Source organism: Phyllostomus hastatus, unplaced genomic scaffold (genome assembly GCF_019186645.2).
Source record: "Phyllostomus hastatus isolate PE091 unplaced genomic scaffold, TTU_PhHast_1.1 phas_contig_17, whole genome shotgun sequence".
Taxonomy (NCBI): Eukaryota; Metazoa; Chordata; class Mammalia; order Chiroptera; family Phyllostomidae; genus Phyllostomus; species Phyllostomus hastatus.
The window spans coordinates 3,776,883-3,787,895 of NW_025333664.1; the positions used below are offsets into that span (position 1 = coordinate 3,776,883).

The following is an 11,013-nucleotide window of genomic DNA, read 5'->3' on the forward strand; positions in this document are numbered from 1 at the left end:
TAGAAGGAGGAGCAAGTATCAGTTTTCACTTGTGAAAACAACCTGCCGTTGCCTCCAGGGGAAGGCGGTGCCTTCTGCTCTCACGTGGAAAGGAGAAAGAAAGAAAAAAGAGGTCTTACAAGTGACTACTCATGCTTTCTCAGCGCAGCCTGCCCCTCTTCCCTCCTGGCGCGGCTCCCGGGCGCCGTGCCCGGCAGCGGCCTGCGTGCTGCTGTGTCCCTCCAGGGCCGCTGGGCCTCAGGGCGCTGGCGGCGCTGAGCACGCCCTAGAGTTCCCATGGGGAGGAGGCACGCCTTCCTCACCCGCAGCTTCCTCCCCCGCCCTCCGCAGGCCCGAAGGACCACGTTCCTTGGCCCCTGAGTGGGCGCCCTGGGTCACGAGGTGGGGAGACCACTGAGGCATACAGTCAGACGATGTCATCGCTGACGGTGGTGGCGGGACCTTTTGCAGGGCTGAGAGACATTCCAGGTGGGACAGACCATCCTCCTTTCCTCGGGTGGGGGGGGGCCGTGCCGCCCACCCACCTTCCCCTTCTTCCCTGGCCAGCTCCTGTTTGTCCTCCAAATCCCAAAGCTGGCTGCACTCTCTGCCTGCGGCCCCCTCTCCCCAGAGTCCCCCAGAGCTGGTTCTTTCCCATCACTCATCACTCGGGGCCCCTCCTAGGAGAGGGCCTCCCTGACCTCGCCGGAAGTAGTTCTCTCCGACACCTCCCTTGCTTTCTCGTCTTTTTAGCGCGCCTCCCTGGGTAAAGCGATCTCGACTCCGTCAGACCTGCCTCCTCCCACAAAGTCAGCCTGAGAAGGGACCCCCGTTCCCCGCCAAGCCCAGGGGGCGTGTCCACTGGAAGGGTCAGCTGCACCCTGCTTCCTTTCCACCTGGAAACCCCCGAGCAGACAGGCGACTCCTTGGCTGGCTGGAGTCAGCTCACTTTGTGGAAGAACCCAGGGAGCAGGAAATCGAAAGGAGTCATTTCCCTTCTCTGGCCAGCCTGACTCGGGCCCACGTGGACCAGACCAAAACCCAGCAGACTCTGCAAATGGGGGCTCTGTCTAACTTGGACCCCACCTCGCTGCAGAAGCCTCACCCCGCAAACCTTCCCAAATCCCAGACATGAAGAGGCAGAGGAGGGCAGTGGTTGGGAAGCTCTGGAGAGGGAAACCCAGACTCCAGGGCCAGCTCCGGGGCTTGCGAACAGTGTGCCTGGGGGCGAGCCGCCTCACCTTGCCCCGCCTCCACCTCCTCTCCCGTAAAAGGCCGCCTCCGGAGGCGGACGGGTCACAGGCTGCGCATTCAGCCCGACGCCCAGCACGCGGCACGTGCTCAACGAACTGCGGCACTGACCGCAGTCGTTACAACCTCCGCCTCGGACTCCTCGGGGGATCCTCTCCCTGAAGGAGGTCTCTGCTTGCACCCGCCGTAGGCTCTGCCTCTAAGAGAAACTTAATTCCAATGTGTCTGGTGGCCCCCCATAAACCTGTCCCAAGCCCAGTTCGTGAAGAGCTACACTTTGCTACTGGAGTTGGGATTTGGGCTTTTATGTGTATGAGGCTCCCCGGCTTTCTTGTTTCCTTCTTTTTCTTTCTAAAAAATAAGTCCTTTTAGCCCTGACCAGTGTGGTTCAGTGGGGTGGAGCACCGTCCCACAAAGTGAAAGGTCGCCGGTTCAATACCAACCAGGGCACAAGCCTGGGCTGAAGGGTCGGTCCCAGGATGGGGCGCGTGCAAGAGGTAACCCACTGGTGTTTCTCTCCCTCTCTTTCTCCCTCCCTTCCCCCCTCTCTAAAAATAAATAAATAAAATCTTCAAAACCAGGAGAAAAGAAAGAAGAGAAGAGGAGAGGGGGAGGAGAGGGGGAGGGGAGGGGAGGGGAGGGGAGGAGGAGAGGAGGAGGAGGGGGAGGGGAGGGGAGGAGAGGAGGAGGGGAGGGGAGGGGAGGGAACCCCGCAGGTAACACCAGGTCTGCCCAGCCAGCTGTGACCGAGGAAAAAGTCATGAACTTTCACGCTGACATGCTTTTCTCCAGCCACGTGTAAAATGCGATTTGACCAGTTTTATAACAAAAACACCTCTTCCCCTTTAAGATCGAAACCCTTCCTTTCTGTGGAGCCACGGCTCACAGAGCTCTTCCCTGAAAGCTTGCAGTGCTCAGACCGCCTCTCCGTCGCAGGGCCTGTCCCCGGGGTTTCTCCAGCCTCGGTCTCCCCACCCACAGCAGCGGCCCTGGTCCCTAAGAGAGGAGGCGCAACCAGCGGCTTGGGACGCCCCCCGAACCCCGATCAGTCAGAGCGCGGGGCACGCGGCAGATGGCAGCGGCACACAACCCTGGACGGCCCTGACGACGAACGCCCCTCCCGTGACAGGGTCATTTCCTTCTCCCGCGCGGGCGGCCGTCGTCAGGCCGCCTCCTGGGCCCTTTCCCCGCGGCTGGACCAGTCTTTCTGGAATCCCCGCATTTCTTTTCCATGAGACTCGGCGGCAGGCAGGCAGGCAGGCAGGCCGCGGGAATGACGAAAGGAAGGAGGCCAGTGGGTGCACTTCGGAAGGGGCTGCTGGAGATGCGAACAGCTGGAGGTGGCGCGCACCCTCCCGCGGGCCCTGGTGGGGAGGCCGCCCCCCGTTTCTCGGCAGCCCCCCGCGCCCGTCACCACCTGAACTGGACTCTTGAGTGTTCGACCTTTGGCGTAAACTCACTGGCGATGCACGTGGACAAACACTGTGTTGGAGCTCTCCGTTGACCGTACCGAGGTGTGTCACTCTCAAGTCAAGTGGTTTTCACTGCTTTAGGGGACACGGGCACGCTGTGACGCACACACGCACGCAGGCTGCCCGGCAGGCAGGGGCGCGTCCTCCGCTGCGGCCCTCTGCGCTGTTCCGCCTGCTAACGGTGAGCGTGTGCGCCTTCTGACATGGGGAGAAAACCTTAGGAAAATAAAAATGTTGCTCAATAAAAAACAAAATGGCATGTGGGCCCATTTGTGTTAGAAACGAAACCCACGGATGATGTTGACACGTGTGAGTGCCACGTGTGTGCGTCTGCTCGGAAGCATCTCTGGAGTCACACGCGTTTCAGTAGACGCGGCGGTCCTGTCGGGATCCCTGGAGAGCCGTTGCTCCTGCGTGTCCTCCTGCACCGTCAGACACAGTTCCGGTCCCGGTTCCGGTTCTGTTTCCCGCAGGCGTGCATCCCAGTGATGGCGGAGTTGTAAGGGGACACTTGGCGATGCCTGCAGACAGTTTCGGGTGCCCGACTGGGGGGCGTTGGAGGAGGTGCTGCTCCTGGCACCCCTTGAGTAGAGGCCAGGGACGCCGCCGAGCACCCTACAGCCCACGGGACGGCCCCCCACTAAGGTGGCACTGGGTCAGGACGTCCACGGGCCAAGGCGGAGAACCCCAGTCACAGTCAGAAAACCCCAGTGGAGCTGCTTCCAGCCTGAGGGGTCCCCGCTGCTCTGCACGGGGCCTGGTCTGCCCCAGGGGCTCACCTCGCCCTGGCAACAGAGCGAGACAAAGGCCACCCTCTCTTACAGGTGAAGAAACTGCGGCACGGCACGTTACACACTTTGTCTCGAGCCGGCCACCATGCCCCACACCCATTCTGACGCCCCAAAGTCTGCCCTGCAAAGGGCCCCCTGCACCTGAGGGCTCAGCCCCCTCCCGAGCCCCTGGGCGGCAGCAGGTGTAGGACTCCTGCAGCCCCCGCCCCTCGCAGGGGCTCTCTGGGGTCCGCACTTGCTGGCAAAGAGCGAGGCTCTGAAGCTGCCTTTTGGGTGAGACGGGCACCCCACCCGCCCTCATTCTCAAATACCCGCCAGCGGCATCCCCACCCCCTCCCGGGCCGGGGATGCCGCCAGTGGCCGTCTCGGACTTCTGTGAGGATTAAGTCTCTTAAAGATAGGAAGTATGCGTTGCCTCAGCTCTTATGAAATTGACTTGATTTTTTTTTCTTCTTTACTCCATTGTCCTTCAAAACCAGGACCAACTTACTGCCATCAAAATTTAAACAGAGAGAAGGACCCCGCCCCCAAGAAATCCAGTTCCACGCCTCCCCTCGCCCCACCCCAGCCTAAGACAGCACTGTGGCCTTCAGCAAGGAATTGTACAGGTTGGATTTCCGCTAAGCAACACCCCACCCCAGCCTGTCCAGGACAAGCCACACAGAGTCCCCCCGCAGACGGGACAGTTTCCCCGCGTGACAGGGAGAGCCCACGCGTCCCTGTGCACCGCCACGCCGGGGCAGCCGCTGGCCCGCGAGCCCGGCCTGCCCGAGGCCCACCGGGCGGCAGCGGACAGCCGCGCGGGGAGCTGTGGGAACAACGAAGGGGGGCAGACAGGATGGGACTGGGGCGTCTCTGCGCTCAATGTGGAAATAATCATTTCTAAGAAAAACAAATTAAAAATTAAAGGAGCTTCCTGCTGCATGATTTAAGATCTGGTTTGACTGGAATTACATCAAAAGGCATAAAATATAAACATTTCACAGAGTGTCTCTCCAGTCTCCGTCCCAGCCGCCCTCACTCCACACACAACACACACACACACACGCACACACGCACGCACACACGCTCGGCCACGGATGGATCCGATGTCAACAACGCTGGAAGAGAACTGCAAGTCACACGGGCCAGCCCCGTCACTGCAGGGACGGGGGAGAGGCCAGGGCGGGGTGGCCAGAGGTGGGCGGGGGACCTGCCCCCAAAGGCACAGCTAGCTGCGGGCCGGGACGAGGACGGCCGGCCGCAGGTCCTTGGCGCCAGGGACTCACGAGGTTGGCAGCGTGTGATCACCGACCCCTCTCCCCCCCTGACAGCCCAGGGAGCATCGATGTCCTCCCCCAGGACCCACGCGAGGAAAGTGACCTGAGAGGCCACTCACCAGGCGAAGACAAACTGGGACTGAGCCCCGCGCTTCCCTGCTGTGCGCACGGAGGGAGGCCAAGTGATGGCTCCCCGAAGTGTCCGCGCCCTGTGGCCCAAAACGCTGTGCCGATGTCACCTCACACAGCAAAGGGACTGTGCAGCTGTGACTGAGGGTCCAGAGACGGAGAGTACCCTGGACGAGGGTCCGTGTCAGGGGGAGGCGGGAGGTCGGGGTCAGGGAGAGGTGCGGAGACGCCGCGCTGCTGGCTCTGAAGACGGGGCAGAGGCCACGAGGCAAGGGAGGAGGAAGAAGGCGGGGAAGGGCGAGAAACAGGACTGTGCCCTGGCGCCTCCCGTGACGGCTCGTCTCCACGACACAGATGAGAACATGGAGGCACGGAGAAGTCGAAAGGGCGAGTGAGCGGGAGACCCGCGCAGGCAGCCGGCCCTGAGCCTGGGCCCCCATCACCGGGAGGACCCGTGGGCCTCGGGCCTCAGGAGCGGTCTGCAGATAACCGAGGGTCAGCCAGAAGAACACACACTCCAGCGTTCTGCACAGGCAGGGGCCCCTGTGCCAGAGAGCAGCGGAGCCTGCCCCCAGCCCAACCGGGAGGCTCCCCGAGCAGATGACAGGTGGCCGTCAAGGGACAGCAGAGCCCCAGGAGATGACCGGGACTATGGCGTCACGGTGCCCTCATCCAGTACATGTTTTCTGGGCGCCTTTTTGGTGGCAGGGGAGGAGCGGACAGGAGTCCAGGGGGTCCCAGCCTGGGGACCCACAGGCGGGTGGGAGGCAAAGGAGGCACAGCATGGAGGTCAACAGTGTGACAGGGACGGGATGGCCACAGAGACCGGGGCCGCCCCCGTGCTCAGTGTCGGGCCCAGAGGAAGGCCGGGGAGAGAACAATGACTGTCTCACTCCCGGCCAGGCTCTCCTCCCTGCCGCCTGCACTCGCTCCCCAGCGTAGGGTTTGTACCGCGAAGACTCTCTCGAACCTTCTCCCCAGAACAGAACCTTCGCCCGCCAACCTGCTGCATCACAACACCCAGGAGCCGGTGGGGAACGCAGGCTCCAGGACGCCGCCCCAGACCCACCGAGCCAGACCCTTGACTTTAACCAGGTTCCCCCTGATGCCGGCTGGAGGGCTGGCAGCTCGCTGGGTCTCGGGCTCTCTGCAGCCCTCACACCTCAATAGTGTCAGCTGCTGGGTGCAGGGGGACATATTATTTTTTCCCAGGGGGACACATTAACATCACAGAAGGGCATCTTTCAAACTATCTGCAAGGGGGGTTTTGTAAGTGCACGTTTCTCTGCGCTTCCATCAGCATGCAGACCTGCCTTTTAATCTCCTTTCACAGCTATACCTGGGCCAGCAGCATCCCACCCTCCCCTAACACCCCCAAATTCCCACCCAAAACCTCCTCTGGTCCACTTCAAACACACTCTCCCCTCCCAGAGTGGAGGGCAGGAAGCGACTGAGGCAGGGACCGAAGAAAAGGCTGCCGTGGCCGGGGACTCATCCTCAAGACCAACGCCGGCTGTGCCCTGAGCTGGCACTGTGCAGACAGGGGCACCGGAACCACCCAGACAGCCACGGACAGGGGCTCAGTGAAAGCGTGTTAAAACCGCACGTGGTCGAGTGAGATGCGGCCACTCCGCACGACACTGAGGAGTATATATTAATGTCCCCGTGAGCTGGCGGGTTAGCAAGCAAAAGAGCGGGCATAGCTCCATCTTTGTAAGACAAGCATATACATACAACTTAAAATGTTGAGCCGATAATGGCTTCACTTTGCACCCTATTATAATAAAGTAATTCATATGTTTTTTAAAATCTCACTATAAGAGATTAATATTTTAATTTTTAAAACCGCCACATGAAATCGTAGCTATTTGGCTATCGTGACCTACAAAAATGGCAACTGCACATGGTTTGATCTAATATGTGTAAACACTTAGGAATAATTTGTAACTTCTAAGCAAACAAGACAACTGCAAGTGAAAATACCGTGCATTGTTAAACTGTGCGCACACAGTGCGGCAAGCGGTCAAAAATGCTGGCCCCCTGGAGTGCCCAACAAAAGCAAGTTCAAGTTCCGTGTGCCGGCGCCTTGGAAGGTGACCCCGGTGGGTGAGGGCTGGAAGTCCCTCTGACCATCTCTATGGCTGAGCTGTTAAGATCCAGAATGTTCTGTAAGGAGTTGGAATGGCTTGATCAAGGGTTAACGGGGGCATTTGGGAGAGCTCAGCTCTGCGAATGCCATTTTCCGTGGACATGCTCCCGTCAAGTAGTAACAGCCGCCCTCTTAGGAGGGTCGGCCACCCAGCAGGGGCAGTGCTGGGCATGTGCACCCTTGGAATTGCCCCAAGACCTCAGGTGGAGGCGACTCTTGTCACTCCCTCTGTTCTGTAAACCAGGGACAAAGGGCCGACGCCGGAAGCCTGACCGCTGCGGGCACTGCCAGGGGGACGCCTCGCTTCGGCCCGGCCCCCGGCCAGGACGGCCCCGCAAAGGAGGCGGCGGGACCGGGGCCGCACGCGCCGCTCGGGGTCTTTCTGGTTCAAAATACTAAGACAATGAACCCCGGGCTCCGTCAACAATCCAAGCCCCAAAGAAAATTCTCGTCCGGCGTATGAGAGCCCAGGTTCCAGAACACTCGAGTAAAATAAATTAAAAGGTCCTACCTTCACGCCGGAAGTCGCCCCGCGGCCTCCGTTCACAGGCGTGGGCAGCTCTCGGCAGGGATGCGGATTGCAAAATCCCGGATCGCCGCAACGAGCAAACGCTAGAAAACCACCACATCGCCGTTGAATGCACTGGGATTCACACAAGCAGGTGTTTAAAAGCGAGCTCGCACTTACTGGTCTCGTCTGGCCCCCTCGGCAGGACTCCCCGCTGACCCCGGCCCCGGGGTCAGGACGGCGCAGCGCACTTCCCCACGGGGCCCTTTGTAGCCTGCGCTTTCACATCCGCAGATTCAGTCCATCGAGGAGGCTCACAAAACAGTATCCCCGCATTCCCAACTGCGAATTCGCTACCAGAAAATGCGTTTTTCTACTAGCGAATGGTTGAGGTGGTGGGTTGGCAGGGCTGGCTGCGGATGTTTGACCACGCGCCATCTGCACCCCTAACCCCCGCTTTGTTTAATGCCAACTGCGCTATAAAATACGGGGAGCCGGGCGGGGAGGCTTGCGTTCCGGAGTGCGCAACGGCCTAGTCCAGGGTTGCAGGCGTGACCTTGGGAGCCAGAATGCCCAGTCTGAGTGCCAGCTTGGCTGCCTTCTGTGCCACCTCGGGCTAGTTACTTACCCTCTCTGCACCTCAATGTCCTGCTCTGTCAAATGTCACGAGGATTGCATGAGCCGGGTGGACAGCGCTTACAGCGTCTGCGTGAGGCCCATCATAGGGCTAGAGAGGGCTTATTACAACCTCTGTCTGTAACAATAGAGGTTAGACGGTTTCATTATAAAGCAAGAGCTCCTCTGTATCATCCCAAGAACTGCTTTCCCAACTGGTTTTTGTGTTTGATTTTTAGGAATTTAACAGCAGCTTCCACAGGAAAGCTGCCATGTGCGTGCATGGTGCTGGCGCTTCATGCTCGGGCCGTGGGGTGGGCGTGTGAAAGCGCGGCCCCAGTGCCTCGCGGATCCCATCTGGTCCCCACACTTCCTGGCTGGGTCCCTGGGCAGTCCGCCTCCTCTGGGAGCTGCAGCTTCCTCATGCGGCAAATGTCAGCCACATCGAGCTCGCCCCACGCAGTGTCTGGTGCGCTGGTGATGTAGAAAGTGTGAGATGTCAACGCTCCATCTCACATCCCCCACCATGTTGCCATGTTAACGACCCTCCCTAAGGGTCTCTTCCCAGTCCGTAGAACCCATTTTCCTTGAGATCGGTGGAACCCTGGCTCTGCCACCTACCAGTTGTGTGACCCCAGCTGGACCCCTGGCCAGGTAGCTCAGTCAGTCAGAGCGTTGCCCAGACACACCAAGGTTTTGGGTCCGATCCCTGGTCAGAGCACATACAAGAATCAACCAACGAATGCAACAATAAAATGACCAATAAATTGATATTTCTCTCTCCCTGTCTCTCTCTCTTTCCCTCTCTAAAATCAATAAATAAAATATTTTTAAAAGTTGTGTAACCTTGGAATAGTTACTAAACTCCCCAGAACCTCAGTCTGCCTATCTGTAAAATGGGAATACCATGGTTATCTAGCCCTATGGTGGTGGGAGGATTAAGTGATATAATGAATGTAAAATGTTGAACACAATGCATGGAATATAATGGATGCCCAATAAATGGAGAGCATTATTACTCTTCCTAATCTTCATGAACACCGTGGAATAGACCCATTACAATGGGTTCCATATAGAACCTGAGAGAGCTGAGCTCAGAGGTTGAACACGTGCCTTAGATCACGCAGGTAACAGGCAGGGCAGGTCTTAATAACCTCTCATTGTTTCCTGTGTGTTTGTCGTGTCTTCCCATCTACCATGTGGCTCCAAGATTTCTGGTGTTGACCCTGGTGGGTACGAACCAGCTCAGTCCATCAGAGAGCTCCAGAAGGGTGCAGTGCCTGCGGGCCTGGCAAGCCGGAGTCTGAAGCCCAGCCTGGCTGTGCCAGGCTAACAACGCCCACTGGGACGGAAATCCCACCCAGGCCTGGGCCTTGTCTGTCTTCTTCCTGTTCCCCTCCCCAGGAACCACCTGGTCTCCCCAAGAATCACCCTGTTTGGATTCTAGATCAGCGCATGTACAAAGAACTGGGAGTGTGCTCTCAGGCTTGAGTGGCGGCAGCTCATGACCCCCAGCACACACCCAGGCCCCGTGGAGCCGGGGTGTGGGGCCCCAGGCCCAGGTCTCTGTGGTGTACGAGGCAAAATGTTGAGGCACAGCGTGGAACACCCAGACACTCAAACCAGACAATGGCAACACGCTGTCACAAACGGGGAGAAGCATTTTGGAGAGCATGGTATTCCCAATGTTTGCCGTTGGTGTGCAGGAAACTGCCAGGCTGCCAGACAAGGCAGACCTCCTGGTGAGTGAAATAAATGTGTGTGTCTCTATGGAGACCCCAAACTTAAAGCAGGACCCGAAAAACTCTGCCCATGAGTTTGCCAAACGTCAGGATTATGGACAAGCAGAGGTTGGAAGAGCTGAAGCCAGAGTACGTGAACCACTGAGGAAACCACTGTGAGAACGAGAGAAGACAACCTCAAAGCACCACCAACAGCGAGGAATGGAGAAGCTGAACAGTGGACTCGGCCAGAAAGAACACGTCGGCGGCAAGACCCACCGGACCGACAGGTTCGAAGCACGGAGAGCTAAGTGGATGCCACCTGGAGGAGGGTGATGAAAATCGTCACTGACAGTTTTGCAAAGCAGAAAATAAAGGATATACATGTAAAGACTGTATTTTCAGAATCTGTCACTACTGCAATGTGATCTCATGGCAAAGCTGTGGAGGTCCACATGGCTGCCTACCAAAATGTCAAAAGGTTGATGAAGACGATTTAGAGGTTTTCCGAAATTCTGTGTGTCCACCTGGGGGCCCGTCTCGTTGAGGCAAGGTGAGAGCGAATTCCAAGTCACCTCTTCAGAGACCACACCAGGCAGGTGTGTGCTGGGGCAGGACGGGCATGCACCTGTCAACTCGGAAAGGCTCCATAAGCAGAAGATGGTGAAGAGGGTGAAGGCTCAGATGTAACCGAAGGAGAAAATTAATTTTCTTAAGTAAAGTGCACATTTCCATTTTTACCTTAAATGGCTTGGGATCCAGAATTACTAAACTGTAAAACTTTATACGGGCTCGTACATTAAACCTCAAAAGGAATCCCGCTGGAGATGGGAAAGAATTAAAGAAAATTCGTGCTGACAAAAATGAAGGCTTTGAAAACCAGTCCACACCTGTCATTTCAACATCCTGTCTAGCAGTACGTGATCTTTCTGTATAGGTTCCATTTTTTTTAAAAGATCATGTCTTTTAAAAGTATTTCATGGTGCCTGGCTAGTGTAGCTCAGTGGATTGAGTGAGGGCTTCAAACCAATGGATCGCTGGTTCGATTCCCAGTCAGGGCACATGCCTGGGTTGCAGGCCAGGTCTCCAATGGGGGACGCATGAGAGGCAACCACACATTGATGTTTCTCTCCCTTTCT

The 11,013-nt window shown here is 57.7% G+C and overlaps 1 pseudogene; it reads left to right on the forward strand.

The window, feature by feature from the left end:
• The first annotated feature begins 9,738 nt into the window (after positions 1-9,738).
• LOC123814988 lies at positions 9,739-10,527 on the forward strand (annotated as a pseudogene).
• The last annotated feature ends 486 nt before the right edge of the window (positions 10,528-11,013 follow it).